At 37.7% G+C, this 20142-nt stretch overlaps 1 non-coding gene across 1 annotated transcript; it reads left to right on the top strand.

Annotated features, from left to right (window-relative positions):
* Positions 1-18420: 18420 nt before the first annotated feature.
* trnap-agg (transfer RNA proline (anticodon AGG)) lies at positions 18421-18492 on the top strand. Its single transcript has one exon. It is a non-coding gene; the product is annotated as a tRNA-Pro (tRNA).
* The last annotated feature ends 1650 nt before the right edge of the window (positions 18493-20142 follow it).

The following is a 20142-nucleotide window of genomic DNA, read 5'->3' on the forward strand; positions in this document are numbered from 1 at the left end:
TCCATGACGACATCACGGAGCTGGCGGATATTCGAGACTTTGCGCTCCTCCACCTTCCGCTTGAGGATGCCCCAAAGATGTTCTATTGGGTTTAGGTCTGGAGACATGCTTGGCCAGTCCATCACCTTTACCCTCAGCCTCTTCAATAACGCAGTGGTCGTCTTAGAGGTGTGTTTGGGGTCATTATCATGCTGGAACACTGCCCTGCGACCCAGTTTCCGGAGGGAGGGGATCATGCTCTGCTTCAGTATTTCACAGTACATATTGGAGTTCATGTGTCCCTCAATGAAATGTAACTCCCCAACACCTGCTGCACTCATGCAGCCCCAGACCATGGCATTCCCACCACCATGCTTGACTGTAGGCATGACACACTTATCTTTGTACTCCTCACCTGATTGCCGCCACACATGCTTGAGACCATCTGAACCAAACAAATTAATCTTGGTCTCATCAGACCATAGGACATGGTTCCAGTAATCCATGTCCTTTGTTGACATGTCTTCAGCAAACTGTTTGCGGGCTTTCTTGTGTAGAGACTTCAGAAGAGGCTTCCTTCTGGGGTGACAGCCATGCAGACCAATTTGATGTAGTGTGCGGCGTATGGTCTGAGCACTGACAGGCTGACCCCCCACCTTTTCAATCTCTGCAGCAATGCTGACAGCACTCCTGCGCCTATCTTTCAAAGACAGCAGTTGGATGTGATGCTGAGCACGTGCACTCAGCTTCTTTGGACGACCAACGCGAGGTCTGTTCTGAGTGGACCATGCTCTTTTAAAACGCTGGATGATCTTGGCCACTGTGCTGCAGCTCAGTTTCAGGGTGTTGGCAATCTTCTTGTAGCCTTGGTTATCTTCATGTAGCGCAACAATTCGTCTTTTAAGATCCTCAGAGAGTTCTTTGCCATGAGGTGCCATGTTGGAACTTTCAGTGACCAGTATGAGAGAGTGTGAGAGCTGTACTACTAAATTGAACACACCTGCTCCCTATGCACACCTGAGACCTAGTAACACTAACAAATCACATGACATTTTGGAGGGAAAATGACAAGCAGTGCTCAATTTGGACATTTAGGGGTGTAGTCTCTTAGGGGTGTACTCACTTTTGTTGCCGGTGGTTTAGACATTAATGGCTGTATATTGAGTTATTTTGAGGGAAGAATAAATTTACACTGTTATATAAGCTGCACACAGACTACTTTTCATTGTGTCAAAGTGTCATTTTGTCAGTGTTGTCCCATGAAAAGATATACTTCAATATCTGCAGAAATGTGAGGGGTGTACTCACTTTTGTGATACACTGTATATATATATATATCTATATCTATATATATCTATATCTATATCTATATCTATATCTATATCTATATATCTATATCTATATCTATATCTATATCTATATCTATATATCTATATATATATATATATATATATATTTCTTTTTTTTCTTTTCTTTGTATTCGACACAATGCATCCGACTAATTATAATGTAAATGCATTTCTAATGACATTTCAAGTAAATTTTAAAGCTCTGTATTACCGCAAACTTGACATCTGCAGCAGTAGGTTCTTCTCATGCTCATTGGCAACGAGATGGAACTTGAGCAGGTGCTGGAATAAATTTGAGTAATCAACCCCGCACAATGGGCATCGCTGGACACGAAGTGGAGGCATCTAAACGTCACAAGAAAACAATAAAAAAAAACTATCGAAAAACGTTCATAAACCAATAAAAAACATTCAACGAACCTTGCACAATAAACAGTTACGGTGTTGCGAACTCCCTGGTAAGTGAAGTGATGCTACAACTCGCGGAATGGCGTCGGTGTCTAATTTGCATAAACGATCAGCTGACATTGAAGTCTCATGTAGGCATGTGATAGTGTACAGGCTGTGGATGCGCTTTTGCGTGTCTTTTCTTTAGTTTTTAAACTTCACTTGTAACCCACTATGCGAAGTGCAACGGTGTTCATTTTTATTATGTTTTCGGATGTGAAAAAATTAAACAACAGGGCATCCTGACGTGTTGACGACAAATAGGGTCTGCGCGAAACGAAACCTGACACCCCCAAACCTTTAGGGTCGCGTGAGGCACGAGCGCGCTGTCAGATTACCAGATGTGTAAAGTAACAAATTACATTCACTCGCACTACTGTGATTGAGTAGTTTCTTTGTGTACTTGTACTTTTTAAATTACATTTTACAGCCTGTAATTTTACATTTACTTAAGTATGTTTTGTAATAAGAATTGTAATTCGCTACATTTTAAATCACATCCGTTATTGAGTGAAAAAAAAAATCGCGTCTGGGTAACCTGCAGCTAATTCTGCAATGGGGAGTCAGATCTTTTGTCTCGGTTCCTTTAAAAGAGCTGTGTACATATATATATATATAACAAATCACATAAGCGAATCGGTTCCTTTATTTCAGTTCAAAGTGCCGTTCAATAGAATCGAATAATTGAACGACACATCACTAGTGGTTGGACAGTTTAAAACAGTTTTATAGAACTAAAATGACACATTACACATCCCTAAATGTTTTAAATGTTGTATTAACATGTTTTTTTCTATTATACTTTAATTCAAAACAACTACTGTAAGATTTATATCCACTTGCATTACACAGAAGAGACACCCGCTCCTGTTAAAAAAGTAACGAAGTAACGTTTACTCTACATTTTAAATGAGTTACTTTTTACTTGAGTAGATTTTTAAACTAGTAACTTTACTCGTACTTAAGCAAAAATTCATTCAAATAATAGTACTTTCTCTTGAGTACAATTTTTTAGTACGCTTTCCACCTCGGCATATTACCAAAAACTCAAACTTAGGGCTATGGAGGGTGGGATTACCTAGACACCACTAGATTAACAAAGCGTTTTCACAGCAACGCATGTAACCCTAGGTCACCAAGAGGGCATGTCAATGTGTCACTTTTCAAAAAACAGTCAAAAAAGGTATAGGGTTCACCAAACCTTAAACACGACCCACTAGGGTGGCGTAGGGCATGAGTAAGTAAGTACACCTTTATTTATATAGCACTTTTTTAAGGCAATGCTAAAAAATCAATAAGATCAATAAGATTTGATATAATTAAAAGAAATAAAACACACATACATATAAAACTAGAAAAACAACACATACACAGTAAATTTCATAGTATTAAAATCACAGTGTTGTCACGGTGGGGCTAGGACAAGACAACAGGGCGGACACACGCAGAGATGTGAACTAAAGCAAGGATATATTTATTAATGAAGATAAGTGCTATTTACATAGTAACAACCTAAGCACACGGCTAGTAACACGAGCTAGGCACACGGCTAGTAACACGAGCTAGGCACACGGCTAGTAACACGAGCTAGGCACACGGCTAGTAACACCAGCTAGGCACACGGCTAATCAGGAGCTAGGAACACGGCTAAACAGGAGCTAGGAACAGGAGCTAGGAACAGGAGCTAGGAACAGGAGCTAGGAACAGGAGCTAGGAACAGGAGCTAGGAACAGGAGCTAGGAACAGGAGCTAGGAACAGGAGCTAGGAACAGGAGCTAGGAACAGGAGCTAGGAACAGGAGCTAGGAACAGGAGCTAGGAACAGGAGCTAGGAACACGGCTAATCAAGAGCTAGGAACACGGCTAATCAAGAGCTAGGAACACGGCTAATCAAGAGCTAGGAACACGGTTGAACAGGAGCTAGGAACAGGAGCTAGGAACAGGAGCTAAACACAGGAGCTAAACAGAAGTCTAAACCAAACCAAAATAGTTCCACCATAAACCACATTCAGTTCAATAGTTCTCAGAGTCTGTAGAGAAGAGGAGCAACTGGAGCTAATTAGCCCAGAAGAGCCAATCAGGAATGGGGTGTGGCAGGAGACAGAGTGTGCTTATGGAGAGGGGGGCGTGGCACCTCAGGAGCACACACAGAGGCTCAAAGTGTGACAAGTGTAAACATTTTTTTACTCCCTGGGAATTATCCTAACAACCGTCAGTGTTAAAATTCACATAGAGGTGGAGTTATTTGTCAGAGTTAACAAATCATATGCAGTTTCATCTCCCTGCAGTGTATGTTTTGCCTCAAGCGCCGCCTCCTAATTTGCTTCCCTCAAAGTTTGTTTGGCGCCATTTTCTTTGTGATTGATCAATTTCAACAGGTGTGTTTTTTTTGCTGGTTCTCTTGAATTTGGAATGTACTGACATAAAATGCGTTTTGTTATGCTTTAATGTGTAATAAAATGTGTTTTTTTGGTTTCTGAACATATTAGAACTACATAGAATTTTATCCTGTGGTATCCTGTGCAGGGTGTCCTGCACCATCATCTTCGTCCACAAACAAACGTAAGTGAAATATGAGGTTTGGGGCCTTTAAAGGTAATTGTTAAATGTTTTTGATGTAATTTTTTTTAAATATATTTTTTATATTGGTAATTTAATTTATTGGAAGGTAGCCGCAGTTAAATGTCGGTCCTAAAAGGTGTTGGTAGTTAGCCAGCTTACTAAGGATGATTGCTTTGGGTGCCATTTTGTAGTCAAATAAATTTGCAGACTGCATTTTGGTTTTCTAACATGTACTGTATTCTCAGCTTCAGTAATGCTAATCAAAGTGAGGTTTGGAAGTGAGCAGAAGTTCGTAAAAATAGCCAGCGCCAATGTTAGTTTAAGCGACTTCATCAAGGAAGGTAATTTAAGGTTTGGTGGTGTTTAGACTATCAGTTTTTATTAACCTGATCAGTCCACAAGTTTTAGCATGATTAAGTTTCCTAAATTTAATACCTAAATGCTTGTCATCCCAACATTCCCTAGCATTGTACAGTTGTACAGTTTTATTTGCATTGTGTTACTGGAAATAAAATAAATTTGTCTCCATATTTAGTAATTTAAGTGATTGTTTATTGGCTAATAATTTGCAGATTTCAGATTTGAATCTACTTGCGGATTTTTTGCTTAAAAATGATTGTTTTAGTCTGACCTGCAACAGAGAACACTCATGGTTTTGAAATGTTACCCCTTCAGTAATTTATTTAGCCCATGCTTGATTAATCCTGGCCTATTAATCCTAACTAATTTCCTGACCATTTAATAAAATTGTCCAGGAAAATGAAAACTGTTGTTAATTTTCAGCTAAAGTGTTTTCAGTCTGTTTTATTACAGGTGTGTGTTTGTTTCTTCCTTAGCTTTCCTTAAATTTGGAATTCCATCCACTAGACAGACTGATGCCAGGCTGTATGATGAGTCTGGCAGTGAAATTGACGAGGATGTATTTGAGGAGGTCATGAAGCAACCAAATACAGGTGTTTTCCAACTCAAAGTGGACAGTTCAGCTATTGGTAATTTTCAACTTGGCTAAATAGTTAATAGTTTCGGCTGTGTGGCGGTCAAACTATCACTTTGTGCCTCAAAGTTACATTTATGATGCTACTCAGTAGTGACATTTAGGCATGTCAGGAATGTTGCCATGGCAAGAGCACTACTGAAATAGCTGTGGTGCTCCTGCCAGCCACTGTATTATCCTAAAGATGTTTTCACTGCTTAGACAGCAATTTCTATCACAGATCCAATGAAAACAAAGGAATATGTGATTTGGCTTTATATGCTTACTGTTATAATGTAAACGAAGCGAAAGTGCTCTCCCACTATTGCTTTCTCAGAAAACTAAAATGACTGCTACCACCTCAGCCACATTTTTGTTCCAAAAGTGGTAATGTGTGAAATAAGCATATAAAAAAAATTATTTGATTCTTTGACAGAATCTACTTGGGTTACTTCAGCATCTTCAAGTGCAGTAAGTTCAGTGGAGAATACAAATACAGAATCTAATCCTGTTATTCTTACTGATGAGAGCCCATTAAGAAGGCACCACAGAGCTGAAGATGAAGCCAAGAATGTGAGTTTTGCTGTTTGATTTATAAAAAAAAAATTAAAAGAATTTTAACGTCATGTTTTACACTTTGGTTACATTCATGACAGGAACGGTAGTTACTCATTACACAAGGTTCATCAGTTCACAAGGTTAATATCAAACACAGTCATGGACAATTTAGTATCTCCAATTCACCTCACGGACATGTCTTTGGACTGTTGGAGGAAACCCATGTGGACATGCAAACTCCACACAGAAAGGACCCAGACCACCCTATCTTGGGATTTAACCCAGGACCTTCTTGCTGTGAGGTGACAGTGCTACCCACTTAGCCACTGTGCCGACCTTGAAAGTAGTAAATTACTGTTTAGTTAAAGACTAACTATCAGCATTTTTAGCTACTTCCACTAATGGATAGGTGTCATTTAAATGGTGTTGTCTAGATTAATGTTGAGCTTCACAGATAAGAATATAGTGATTGTGTTGTTTTTTGATGGCTTTCTTTATAGCTGGTTCAAAAAATAATGCAGACTAAACCTGGTGGGGAAGCAGTCATCAGAGAGTACAACAAAACCAAAAGCCTGACTGACAGTACCAGAAGGAGGATGGTCAATATCCTCACTGCTGATATGACTGAAAAGCATGGGTATGATGTATTTGAACATTTCATCTTGTTTCCAAAAAAACTTGGTGACACCCTTCACAGAAAGCGTGTCCAACCTTTAATTGGACAAATAAAATAGAATTGAAAAGCTTGTTGGTGTACTCCATAGAACAGGGGTGAAGGCAAGAATTCATCAGAGTTTGCTGATTTCTAAACTCTTGCAAAAATACCGAAACCTGGTAATTAACTACTGAGGAGAATCAGGTGTGTTTGTTTTTAGCAGGACAATCGCTAAACTATGAGGAACCTGGCCTTATAGGACTGTATACAGCTACCCAGTCCTTCCTCTGTGCAAACTGTTCTGAACAAATAGTTCTAAACCTAAAATGTAAAACTGTTGTCCTTGCTTATGTACTATTTTTTTCTTGCCTTTCAATTTCAGGACATCTCCCCCAAGGCACATAAGGGAAACTTACGCACAAGGAATTGTTCCCGTTTCCACATCTTCATGATCCCTATTCAAAGAACGAATATGTGAGTGTAATTTCTGTCCTAACTGTCTGACTGCAAAAAAGCATCATGTTTTTGCACATTATCATAATAGATTGATATCATAATAGACTATATTTTACATAAAAAGAGATATACACTACCAGTCAAAAGTCCTTCTCATTCCTGTGTTTTTTCTTGATTTTGTTTTTATTTTCTACATTGCAAATTAAAGCTGAAGACATCCAAACTATGAAGGAACACACATGGAATTATGTAGTGAACAAAAAAAGTGTTAAACAAACCAGAATATGTTTTATATTTTAGATTCTTTAAAATAGCCATATTTTGCTCTGATGACAGCTTTGCACACTCTTGGCATTTTCTCAATCAGCTTTATGAGGCAGCCACCTGGAATGGTTTTCAATTAACGTTTGTGCCTTGTCAAGAGTTAATTTCTGGAATTTCTTTTTAATGTGTTTGAGACCATCAGTTGTCTTGTGCAGAGGTAGAGTTGGTAAAATATAAAACATATTCTGGTTTGTTTAACACTTTTTTTTGTTCACTTCATACTTAATACTGTATCATGGCACCGTGTGTGCAGGCACTAGTGTGTGTGGGTGTGTGTGGTGCTAGAACCAGTGTGTACTAGTGTATCATGATTGTGTGTGTATTGTGATAGATTTTAGTGTATAGCCAGACTGCTACAATAACATAAAGACTCTAGGGTGAGAAAAAAATATTTTAGAACATATGGCACCTTAAGATGGATGGACTAAAACAGCAGGTTTGCTGACCATTTAATGTAAAATAAATTATTGCAAAAGAATTGTACACATAGCAAAAAAAATGACGTGCAACAATTGCAACTGCAATAAAATTCCATATTTAAGTATGTTACTTGTAAAAGATACATTCTTGTGTAATTACAGCTTGTTTAAACTTGCATAAGAGCATAAATATGAAATAAAAACTAGAACAAAAAATAAACAGTAACACAACAAGTAGTGGATCTGCCAAAACATCTGTGTTGATGTTTTTGTACAGTGCAGCTGTGTTTCCTGTCACTGTGGGCGTCAGTGCACAGTAATATATTGCAGAGTCTGATACTGCAGCAGAGGAGATGTTCAGATCCACTTTTTTCAGCTCCTGATGACCTTTAGCAGATAAACGTAATGAAATGTTTTTACTTGGATCTCCAAAGGGAACGGTGGAAATAAGGAACTCTGGTTTAGATTTTGGATATTGACGATACCACTGCAGATTGTTAACACTTCCACTGAATTCTTTGTAGCTGCAGGACAGAGTAACAGTATCACCTTCAGTTACACTTTTATGTGGATCAAGTGGCTTGATTGAATCTGTTGTAGAGTCACCTGTGATAGAGAACAGAGCATTATCACATTCTGATCACAGACTAATGTTTCCATATTTCATAACTTAACATGGTTTTTACTCACCTAGTGAAATCCACATACACATGAATATAAAGGTGAACATGATGGGTGTGTATCAGTATGAGAATATTTCTGTAAATGCTTCTCTACAGTGGTGGTAGCATCATACATTATGATGAAGCTCCACCTCATGGCACCACATGACAGTGACAGTTTCTTCCTGGCTTTATAATTAAAGTTGTGTATGTGTTGCATGGGTTGTTGTACTGAGCACATTGTAATTAAACAAAAGCCACGTCAACTATACTAGAAATATTTAGTATATACAGTCTGTGTTTAACTCTGCAACAGGCTACATCAGTTATTGTACAAACACCATTGTCAACCGTCAAGCCAAAACCATTGACTTCTTGCTTCGATGCAATGGTACCTCTTTACATAAGCAAATTGGCTTGGGCGTTGCTGCATACCCATACCATGACAGATGTTTTGCTAGTAACAGTTTGAAGGGTCTTTGACATTGAACTTAACTGACACATTTGAATTATGTATCTGTGTGTAACTGGTGCTTTTTGAGAAAATAAAGATGTTTTGATGAGTCTTTTAAGGTCCAGCAGGTTGTTCTGGTTTTCTAACCTCTAGAACAGGCTGAATTTAATGTTTGTTCATTTTGTGTGATTTTTACTTTAGATTATAATGTTAAATATTAGTATTTGTAGGATGAGTGATGAGTCTTACAAGTAAACACAACTGCATTTTAATTAATACTAAGAAATGTTAAAGCAGTTTGACATCTTAGTAAGATTTAGGAGTTAAATTGCTAGACAGATACTGTAGCTCCCTCTTCTGAGAAAAGCAGGTTCTGTACCGTTTACAGTTTGTTGGGTTTCCTGGCATGATGGGCTGCATGGAACAGCAGTACAATGCGGATACAATTACTGAATGATAGAATAATTTCAAGATGAACTGATAAACAGACTGCAACAGCTTATGAACAATAGTATCAAATTTGATTAAAAAGTATTAGTTATTAGGTATTTGTAAGTAGCCTAGTCCACAATGACAAAGCTACATTTGAAAATGCTGTCTTAATGTTTTGACCATATTAAGGGTTTTAGTCATATCATTTTATTTTTGCTATTTTTAAATATTTATATATATATATATATATATATATATTTTAATCAGCAGAAGTGCACTATATGGCCCGTTTAACACCCATAACCTATGTATTATTTTAATATTATTATTCGGATTAGTTTAATATTGATAGTGCCAAGCAGTTACAACAGGTATTTTTATTTGTATTAGGGATGTTAATAATTAAGTGATTAATTACTTAATATAATTAAAATCACTAATTACATTTTGTTTAAATAGTTGAAACAAAGTCCAAGTGATTGATGATTATAATACAGGGGCATCCAAGTATCATCCCCTAAACTCAAAATCTTTGAAACTTGACGCCCCTCGTCAAAAAGTGTGTACCCTTAAACTCAACGTGTTCAGCTTTTAAAAAATATATATTTATTTCATTTCAAATGAACAATGAACAGCCGTTTTGTACAGCGCTCGACTTGAGCGGTGCGGTAAAACATCATCAAAGTGTGAATATGAGACGAATCTGCATTTGTGTGGAATAACCGTCAAATTCACTCTAAAAGCTTCACATGTATCTGTGTTCAGAATCAGGCTTTATTGGCCAAGTATGCTTACACATACAAGGAATTTGTTTTTGGTTACACAGATGCTTGCAGTGCACGAAAAATACAATACAGACAATCTTATTTACACAGCTCACTCTCTCCTTAACACACACATTCATACCCGTAAACACAGTGGTGTATAAAGTACCGGAAGGCCATACTTGAGTAAAAGTACAAGTATCTTACCAGAAATTTACTTTGATAGAAGTAAAAGTCACCTTTTAAAATATTACTTGAGTAAAAGTCTAAAAGTATCTGATGTTTAATGTACTTAAGTATCAAAAGTAATTTGATATTAAATGTACTTAAGTATTAAAAGTAGAAGTAAAAGTAAATGCTGTTAGTATAAATGGAAGCGATCATTTTAAATATAAAGATTGTTCTTTTAATCCTGTAAACCACCTTAACAATTAACCTGTTTTCTTCCTTTCATCTGAACATGATTTGTGTCAATTCATGATCATAATCAACTGTTGACATCACCTGTTTGAAATCATGACATTATTTAGTTTTTTTTTTTAACTTATTACTAGCCCTAAATGTTCCTGTTCCAACGTTTTTAGAATGTGAGTCGATGTAAATGTAAGAAACACTGCATCTATTTTATTTGCATTTTCTATACTGTCCCATTTTTTTATTTGGGTAGTATATTTCAATAACAAAAAATAATTTTGGCATAATTAATTTAAAGCAAAACTCAAGAGAGTTTAACAAAATGTGTGGCACTTTTATCCCTTTAATGATCTGTTCAACCATTAATTTAAATCAAAATATTTGGGTAAAATAAGCTGTATTTAAATAATCTTTTTTGGGCCGTATCTACTCACTGAATGGCATGTGTTAAACTAAAAAAATATTGGTATTCTTACTTTAATAAAACACCATTTCTAACTTGAAGCCAACAGCTGAAAAATCATTAATAATAAGTTGGATAAGTTGAGTTCTTGTTGAGATCATTAAAGGGTTAAAGACATGCTGTATGTTCCTCAGCACCATGAATCTCTCCTCTGCCGGTCTAATACAGAAGTTATGAGGAAATATTTGTCCGTATAGGTGAGTTTTTAAAAATAATGTCTTCATGAGTTTTGCAGTCAATGAATTCCAAACAAATTTAGTGAAACATTTTATTTGTGGTTCGAATGTAATCGGTAAAAATGGTAGGTAGATATCTGAACAATGTTAATGCTAATAATATGAAAAAAACGCTGATGCTGCAGCTTTACTTTGTTAATCATTGTTAACTTACATCAGTGTGTTGGACGGGGAGCTTCTGAAATGTCCATGTTTGCGTGTGTTTGGGTGAACGACGCACTTTTAGAAAACTCCGATAGCTTTTAGAGAACGTTTGCACATGCGCATTAATGTGTTTAACCACCGTCTAACTCACAAGCGCAGATTCACCAAACCAGCGTGCAGTCCGTCACACATCTCACATCATTTACCTTTCATTCTGTAGTAACGAGTAACGAATTTACATACAGCGAATGTAACGGAGTAAAAGTACACAATTTCTTTAGAAAATGTAGTGGAGTAAAAGTGAAAGTTGCCGAAAATTTTTATACTCCAGTAAAGTACAAGTACTTCAAAAAACTACTTAAGTACTGTAACGAAGTATTATTACTTCGTTACTATACACCACTGCGTAAACATAGAAAACATTGTAAACATTTAGCATGTGCAATTTACATTGTGGTTTTAAAAAGGTGCAGTTTTGTGCAATATAAAAACTATAAAAAATAGAAAAATATATAAATAAGAAATGGAAGTGAATGTGAAAATCCTGTGTATGCCATTACATAAATTAAAAAGGTAGTTTTTGATGTGCAAGTGTCCCGAGCATTAACAGTACAGTAGTGTTCAATTGTTCATGAGCGTAATGGAGTTTGGAAAAAAGCTTCTCTGTAGCCTGGTCGTTCGGGTCTTCATGTGGCTGAAGCGTCGGCCTGATGGAAGGCTTCGAAACAGGTGGTGGCCAGGGTGAGACGGGTCAGTGATGATTTTCTCTGCACGCTTCCACCGACCGGTTGGCCTGATAGGCAAATTGCAGGGGGTCTAGCAGGGGGTCCGTGATTTCCTTAATGTGGTTGAGAACCAGTCTCTCAAAGGACTTCATGACCACAGAGGTCAGGGCAACAGGTCTGTAGTCATTTAGTCCTGTGGTAGTTGCCTTTTTGGGAATGGGTATTATTATGGAGCATTTAAAACAGGACGGAAGGACACACAGCTCCAGTGATCTGTTGAAGATCTTAGTGAAGACAGGTGCAAGCTGGTCTGCACAGGTCCTCAGGCAGGAGGGAGAGATTCCATCAGGACCTGGGGCCTTCTTGACTTTCTGTTTTTTAAAAAGTCTCAGCACGTCTTCCTCACAGATTGTTAGGGCAGGCTGGATGAGTGGCTGATAGTCAGATGGGTGTGAAGTGGTGTTGGATGGGAGCTCGTTGCTGGGCTGTTCAAACCTGCAGTAGAATCTGTTAAGGTCGTCGGCCAGTTGACGATCTCCCATTGTCTGTGTAGGTGGCCTTTTGTAGCTGGTGATGTTCTGCAGACACCTCCAGGCGGTTGATGGCTCATTTGTGGACATCATGCTGCTTAGCTTGTTGGAGTAGTTCTTCTTTGCAGCCTTGATCTCTTTGGTTAGGGTGTTCCTCTCCTGGTTGTACAGTGCCCGATCCCCACTTCTATATGCTACCTCCTTAGACCGGCGCAACTGTTTCAATTTGGCATTAAACCAGGGCTTGTCATTATTATATTTAATGCGAGTCCTGGTGGGAACACAGATGTCTTCACAATTCATTTGGATTCTAAAACACTTATCGTTAAAAAAAAAAAAGCTTAACGTGACAATGTATTAAAAGAACAAAATAGAAACACTAAATAATGGCACAGTTAGTGCAAAAGCTATTTTGTCACTTCTCATGTGAATGCGCCTTTACTGAATGGAGTACGGTATTCCAAGATCAAGCATCTCCACGATTAAGAAGCATAAGGAAACAATAAAGGAGTAAAGTTAAAGTGCAGGTTTTATTGTATTTTTTTTTATTGATTTTTAACTGTTTTCAATTGTATTTCAGTGTTTTATATTATATTTGTGTTATTTTCAGTGTATAAGTGGCAAAAACAACCCCATTATTTAACATTAGCCTAAAATATATGGAATGCATTAACAGGTTTCCCATACATCCTTATGGGAAAAAATACCTTGAAACTGACGTCCAGTTTCAAGGTACCACTGTATTTTCACTTATGTTTTGCTTAATACAAGACTTCAGTCTGTGGTCAGTGTAGACTGATCAACCTCTTCATGATGCAGCATGTATTTACAATAGGAGACAGATCTGTAAAAGATTATATTTAGAATGTATGTACAGATGATAATTAAAAGCCATTGCAATCTGTTGTTGAGAAATGTTATTTTTATAATGATTAACAATTATTTACCACAGAGTGGTAATCCATGACCCATCTTTGCTTGCAAAAACTTTGCTGACTGGAAGGTGGATATACTTCATAATGATATCCTTACCTGTTACCAGTTACTCTGCTTATTGTGGAATTTATTACAGTTTTTTTCAACTGCTTACACACTAAATATTTGCTTGTCACACAACTTTCTAAACATGTCCTTCAAACACCATAACCCCACACCAAATCTGCAAAACCACACACTAAGTTTCCTAAAACACATTTAGCAAAACTCCACACACAATTTTCTACCTAATACACAAAAATCAAAAAGGAAGTAACTTGATTTCCTTTTTCAAACACAACCTATCAAAATGCCACACTAAATCACCAGTGCTTCACTCTCACTCCTCACATGTGCAAACACTCATTACTTTATTGAACACCAACGAATCATTAGCATAGGTCACATATTGACATAGGTCAAGATGTCTGTTTTGAACAATGAATGACAACACAGAGAGAGCCAGGAGAGTTGGAGGTAGAGGCAGACCACAAGGAGTTCGGGTTCGAGGAGGAGGAGTTGGAAGGAGAGGAAGAGGAGGAAGAGGACAAAAGTGACAGGGAAGAGGACGAGGGCAACGAAGGGAAGCAAAGAGAGCGATTGAGGAATTTTTCTCCACATGGCGCTGGCGATATGATCGTCGTCCCAGTGCCCACATTCCACTTCTCCAGGCAATAGAGGAAGCATGTGGCGACATTGACGCTGCCTCTATTCAAGGATGGATGCGCCATGCAAGAAGGTTCTTTCCTCAGTAAGTATTGTGGCCAGACCCAGCCCGGAGGAGAGATGAAGCCTAGACACACACCCAACCCCCCCAACCCCTACCCTCCCCCCAACCAACACACACAATTAATTTTTTGGTAAAAAATAAAATTATTTGTTTGAAATCAGCTTTTTCATAGATGTGTTTGGTTTCTGTACAACTACATGTGGTGGTTGGATTTTTTCTTCTTCTTATGTGCTGTACAAATATTGTATTCAGAGCAGCAAATGATTTGGAAAAAATAAATATTTTTGGTTTCAATACTGCTTCTGTGTGTTGTGAGTATATTCCACCTTCTCTCTGCACGTTTGTATGGAAATAAACATAGAATAACATGAAAGACAGAAGAGCTTTAGGTTTTAAACATCAGTGTGTACATGATGTATCCAAAATGTCATATTATGACAAAAGTGTTTGCAATGTGAGGTCAATGCTTGCTTTTGAGATGTGTTTATGACATTTTGAATGTTGTGTGTCATTTTGCTGGAGATTTGAGGCATTTTGCATTTTGTGTGAGCAATTGTGGGTTTTGTGTGTAGAGTTTTGAAAAATAGACACAAAGTTTTGAAAATGTGTGTAAACAGTTGTTAAAAACTGTAATACAGTGTCACTTAAATATTTTTGAAATTTTTCACAGTGATTTTGCTTTTGTCCCATCTTTATTATAGTGTTGCAGGCACTAAATTTAACATTTGTTAATATTTATACAATTGAATCAACCAATGAGAGTCATTTCTTTGCACTTTTGTCATTTAAATAAAGGTTTATCACCAAATCACAGATTCTTGTTTTGTTACATTTTACAAAATGTCCCAACTTTTATAGAAATTGAGCTTGTGTTATAACGTATTTACAATTTTAATTCATCCTATCTTAATTTTAATATACCATATGGTTATTTTCATACAACCCCAAATCAGAAAAAGTTGGGACAGCATGGAAAATGCAAATACATTTACTTTGACTTTTATTTGATTGCAGACAGAATGAACCTGAGATATTTCATGTTTTATCTGCTCAACTTCATTTCATTTATTAATAAACATCCTTGTCACAGAGAGCAGGTGCTATTGTATTGTGTGTGTGTGTGTGTGTGGTTAACTGATAACAAGTACAAAAACAAAACAAACTTTGATCTTCTGAGCTTTGGGGAAACTTCATATAAGTGAGTTTTTGTACAGCATCTCAATAGCTTTGTATCACTGGGCTTCTCTAAGAGCACAATGATAGAGAGCAGAATCTGTCAGCTTTAGATTGTTAATAATAAGTTCAGTAGATGTATCATCTGTGTTTGACTTTAAGCGAGAGTCTGTTGGTTTTTTCTCCACACCACTACGTGATTTGGCACCTTTATACAGTAAAAACTGTGGTGCGCTGTTAGGATTTTGTTTGTACCAGTAAAGCACAATGTAGCTGCTGCTGGACTGATATGAACATTGTAGAGTAACAGTCTCTGTTTCTTTTGCAACAATGTTTTCCTCTACTGGCCCAATTTCATCTGCAAAACCACCTGTTGTAAAGAGAGAAAAATAAAAAGAAATAATGTGAAATTCATTTCAATAATTTACATTGCAAACACTAATAAATCAATAACTTTTTTATTAATAAATAGATTTTTAATATTACCTGATGCTACAGTGAGAATCAGTGTTATGTATCTCCCAACATGAAATAAGTTGCCTGGTCGAGACATTTCTGAACACGGCTCTGTGAGCACTCTAATAGTCTAGTAGTGCTGAATGAAACTTATCACATACATCTCTAGGAAGCCACACACAGGAAGTGCAGAAGCTACAGCACAACTACACAAATCCTCAGTTTCAGTATCAGTTGTTTACTAAGACACTGCTGGAGACTTGTGGAGTTAGTTGGCTGTGTGAGTCAAATATATCAAAACTCTTTCTTTGTGTTTGGCTTTTAAATTAGTTTGATAACAATGGAAATTTAAATACGTTCTTAACATTTTTAATGGTGTCACAAAGAAGCTTTACAGAAACCCCAAATTAGCGAACCCAATTACATAATGATTAGTGATAATTAATTAACAACTATGAACAGGGATTAGAAACAACCAAAATGAGCTCAAGTAACTGGGAATCATGATGACTAGTATTTACCAGCATTTATAAAGGCGCTCTAAACATGAGCTCTTGTAAGCTTTCAGCAACAAAATACTGAAACAAAAGTCAAACAGTAGGTGTATGACTTGCTGGTTTATCAGTCACCAACATCCCACACCAAACGGCAAGTTGCTCCTAAGCCGGCAAATCTAGCGCCGACTAGTCGGCGAGCGAAAATCAGGGCAAAAATTGTGTAGTGTGAACTAGGCATAACCAGCTCAACCAGACAACATAGATTTGAAGGTCAGTCACGCAGATCAAAGTAACACAAAGACTCTTGTTCCCATTGGCTCGTTGGTCTAGGGCAGGGGTGGGCAATTAAATTTTCCAAGGGGCCACATAAGAAATTGGGACTGTTGTGGAGGGCCGGACCAATAAGGGGAACTAAATTCTGCTCAATATTAATTTTATCTCTTTATTTACATTTACATTACATTTTCGGCATTTAGCAGACACCTTTATCTAAATCGATTTACAATATAGTTACAGTATACAGTCTGAGCAATTGAGGGTTAAGGGCCTTGCTCAAGGGCCCAACAGCAGCAACCTGGCAGTGGTGTGGCTTGAACCAGCAACCTTCTAATTACTAGTCCACTAACCACTAGGCTACAACTGCCCACTCATTATAAAAAGCAGTAAATTGTACAGTTCTAATAAGCTGTTAATGTTTAGATGTTACAATCAGAAAATTAGAAGTAGGCAGAGTAAAAACATCAACATTATTTCACTAGTTAAACAAACAAATGCAAAAAAAAAAAAAATGTGAACAAAATGTGCAGGTTTTTAAAATGTACACTATTTTGTTTTGAGTCTAATGAGTCTCATTTGTTTTTCAGTCCTTTGTTATTGTTGGATATTCTTTTTAAAATCACAAAGCTGGTCCTGACTGCTTCAGTTCTGGATGTGTTAAACTTTATAAAAAGTACCGTGTTGCTTTTGCAGTTTAGTGAGAGAAGCTTCAGGTGTGACGCTCTGCATCGTTCATGTTCTTATATTTCTGTTTAGTACCGTAACAGCGATTTAGAGCCTAAATTCTGATCCTTAACCAGCGTTACATCTGACTTCAGAACTTCATGTCTTGTTAAAAACTCCACCAGTCACACTCAGTTCTGTTCGCATTACGGTGTAGCCCGATACACTCGCGCACACACGTAAATCGAAACTTGCGGATATTTAAAGACACAGCGCTCCCGTCAAAATCAATCCTGTTGTAATGCATGTTTGATGTACATTTATTTACGTCTAAATTGTAATTGCCACGGACCTCATGCGGGCCGGTTGGGGATGTCTCACATCCGGCCCGCGGGCCGTACAATGCCCAGGTCTGGTCTAGGGGTATGATTCTCGCTTCGGGTGCAAGAGGTCCCGGGTGCAAATCCCGGACGAGCCCTCATTTTGTTGAATGCTTTGTTGAACTATACAAAAAACTTATCAAGTGTCCCGTTAAAATCTAATGATCAAACAAAAATAACACATGCTGATACACTGGTAGAAGTTGGTGAGCTTATGTGGATGTAAATACCTTTCATAACAATTCTTCCAGTCAGCTTCAAGTTTTTTTTTTTTCTTCTACAGATTTTAGAATCTTTGGGCAAATTCAAAGCATTGAAAATTTTTACAAAATCCAAACAGCAAGGAGCATGAAGTCAACATGACAAGATAAAATATCATGGTAATGTAAATGTTGTAAAATCTCTTGTATAACTAACCGATTAAAGACAGCGTCACAACGTTTGTATTGTACAGTTTGGGTGGATAAACATGATACATAACGTAAACAGTGTGAAGCATAAAGTCAGTGGGACTGCACACAGCTCCTGTCAAATGCTTCCAAGTCTTTTAATCTGACAAAGCGAGTCTTTAATGACACCTCATGCTTAAACTGTTAGAAATGCTTTAATGAAGCTCTGCACTGAATTTAGTTTTGTCAGGAATAAACTTCCCAGTGCAACCAGTCAACATGGTTTTGATGCTAAGCCACAGAGGTCAAAGAAATTCCCTGGCACCTGTTCAGGCTGGCTCGTTGGTCTAGGGGTATGATTCTCGCTTAGGGTGCGAGAGGTCCCGGGTTCAAATCCCGGACGAGTCCTTATTTACCCACGTCCTATTTCATAGACCAGGACCAAACACTTTAATCAACTCAGGATAATGTTCCACAAAATGTTGTTTTGGCTGCAATTGAAAATTAGCTTGCAGCAATTCTCTGTGCTCTCACAATTTACTTTCCAAGAAATGAACCGACTCCTCAGTGTGTCTTGGTGCTACAGACAATTCCACAATATCTTTGAGAACCATTAGAATTTCCCAGGCATTGTCTCCTTCTGGGACAGTGAATGAATATGCAAATGTATTTATTGCCTGGTTAAGGAAATCTAAACTGAAATACTTATTGCAGGGTCTAGCCTCACCTCCTGCACATATTTATTGTGATTTTCTATAGTGCGAGGATCAAAATCTCTGGTACTCACCTCTCTGTGCTAAACTTCACTTATTGTTGTCATACAGAACCTGCAGAATCGCTGTACTGTGAAGCTTTCTTAAAATCCTGCAAGAGAGTGAGCTCCTAAGCTATCAGCTGAAACATGCAAAACTGTGCCCCTGACACTTTTCCCTAAAGGCTCAACATATACATCATACTGCTCTAATGAAACAAGGTCTTTGATAAGTGGTTGCAAAACGTTTGCATAGCCATGTTCATCATTTCCCTTGAAATTTGAACCATCCTTGTAAGATTGGTATTCATACTGATAGGACATTGTCCAGAACATCTTGCTTGTTTAACAACTTCTGCAGTATTGACTGGACTGCTACATACTCAACAGATTTCTTGCCCTTATCAACCACATGTTCCACTGGCATTACTAACGGAAACTCTCTTAACACATATAATGCTCGTCTTTTCGAGGTAGATAAAGGACCATTTGTGCCACAGAATTTCAAAAGGGCATTGCTCTCTGATACTGTGTTTACCACAGCTTTTATGAGTGAATCATTTATACTGTCACAGTACCTTGTGAGAATACCCTTAACTGAGTCATGTACTAAGGGCTGTGACAACTGATGTATTTGATTAAGCTGTTGAAGTCTAGGCCAGTCCAGTACCCGTATCCTCTTCTTCCACAGCCATGACAGACCCTGGCTTTTGGACTTGTTGCTGATTACAGTCTGGATGGTCCTTTCCGTTTTTGGTCCAGAGACCTAAATGCTGATTCATCTGTCCACACTACATGTTTCCACTGTGTAATGGTCCATCCTAGATGCCTCCGAGCCCAGAGAAGTACATGCCGCTTCTGGACATGGTTAACATAAAGCTTCTTTTTTGCACAGTAAAAAATTTTTGTACATGTAACTCTGTATTGTAGAGCTTGACAAAGGTTTGCCAAAGTAATCCCTCACCCATGTGGTTATATCAGCTAGTGTTGAGTGGTGGTTCTTGATGCAGTGCCGTCTGAGGGTGTGAAGATCACGGGCGTTCAGCTTAACCCTTGCACCCTTGGCCTTTCTGCACTGAAATTTCTCCTGATTCCTTGAACCATTTAATGATATTATGCACTGCAGAGGGAGAGATATGCAAATCCCTTCCAATCTTTCTTTGAGGTACATTGTTTTTAAACATTTCAATAATTTTCTCATGCATGTTATTGACAAACTGGAGATCCTCTGATCATCTTTGCTCATCAAAGACTCAGCCTTTCCTTCTGATTTGGGGTTGTAAAAAAAATGACTTAGTATTGTTAGT

The sequence above is a fragment of the Trichomycterus rosablanca genome, chromosome 4 (genome assembly GCF_030014385.1).
Source record: "Trichomycterus rosablanca isolate fTriRos1 chromosome 4, fTriRos1.hap1, whole genome shotgun sequence".
Taxonomy (NCBI): Eukaryota; Metazoa; Chordata; class Actinopteri; order Siluriformes; family Trichomycteridae; genus Trichomycterus; species Trichomycterus rosablanca.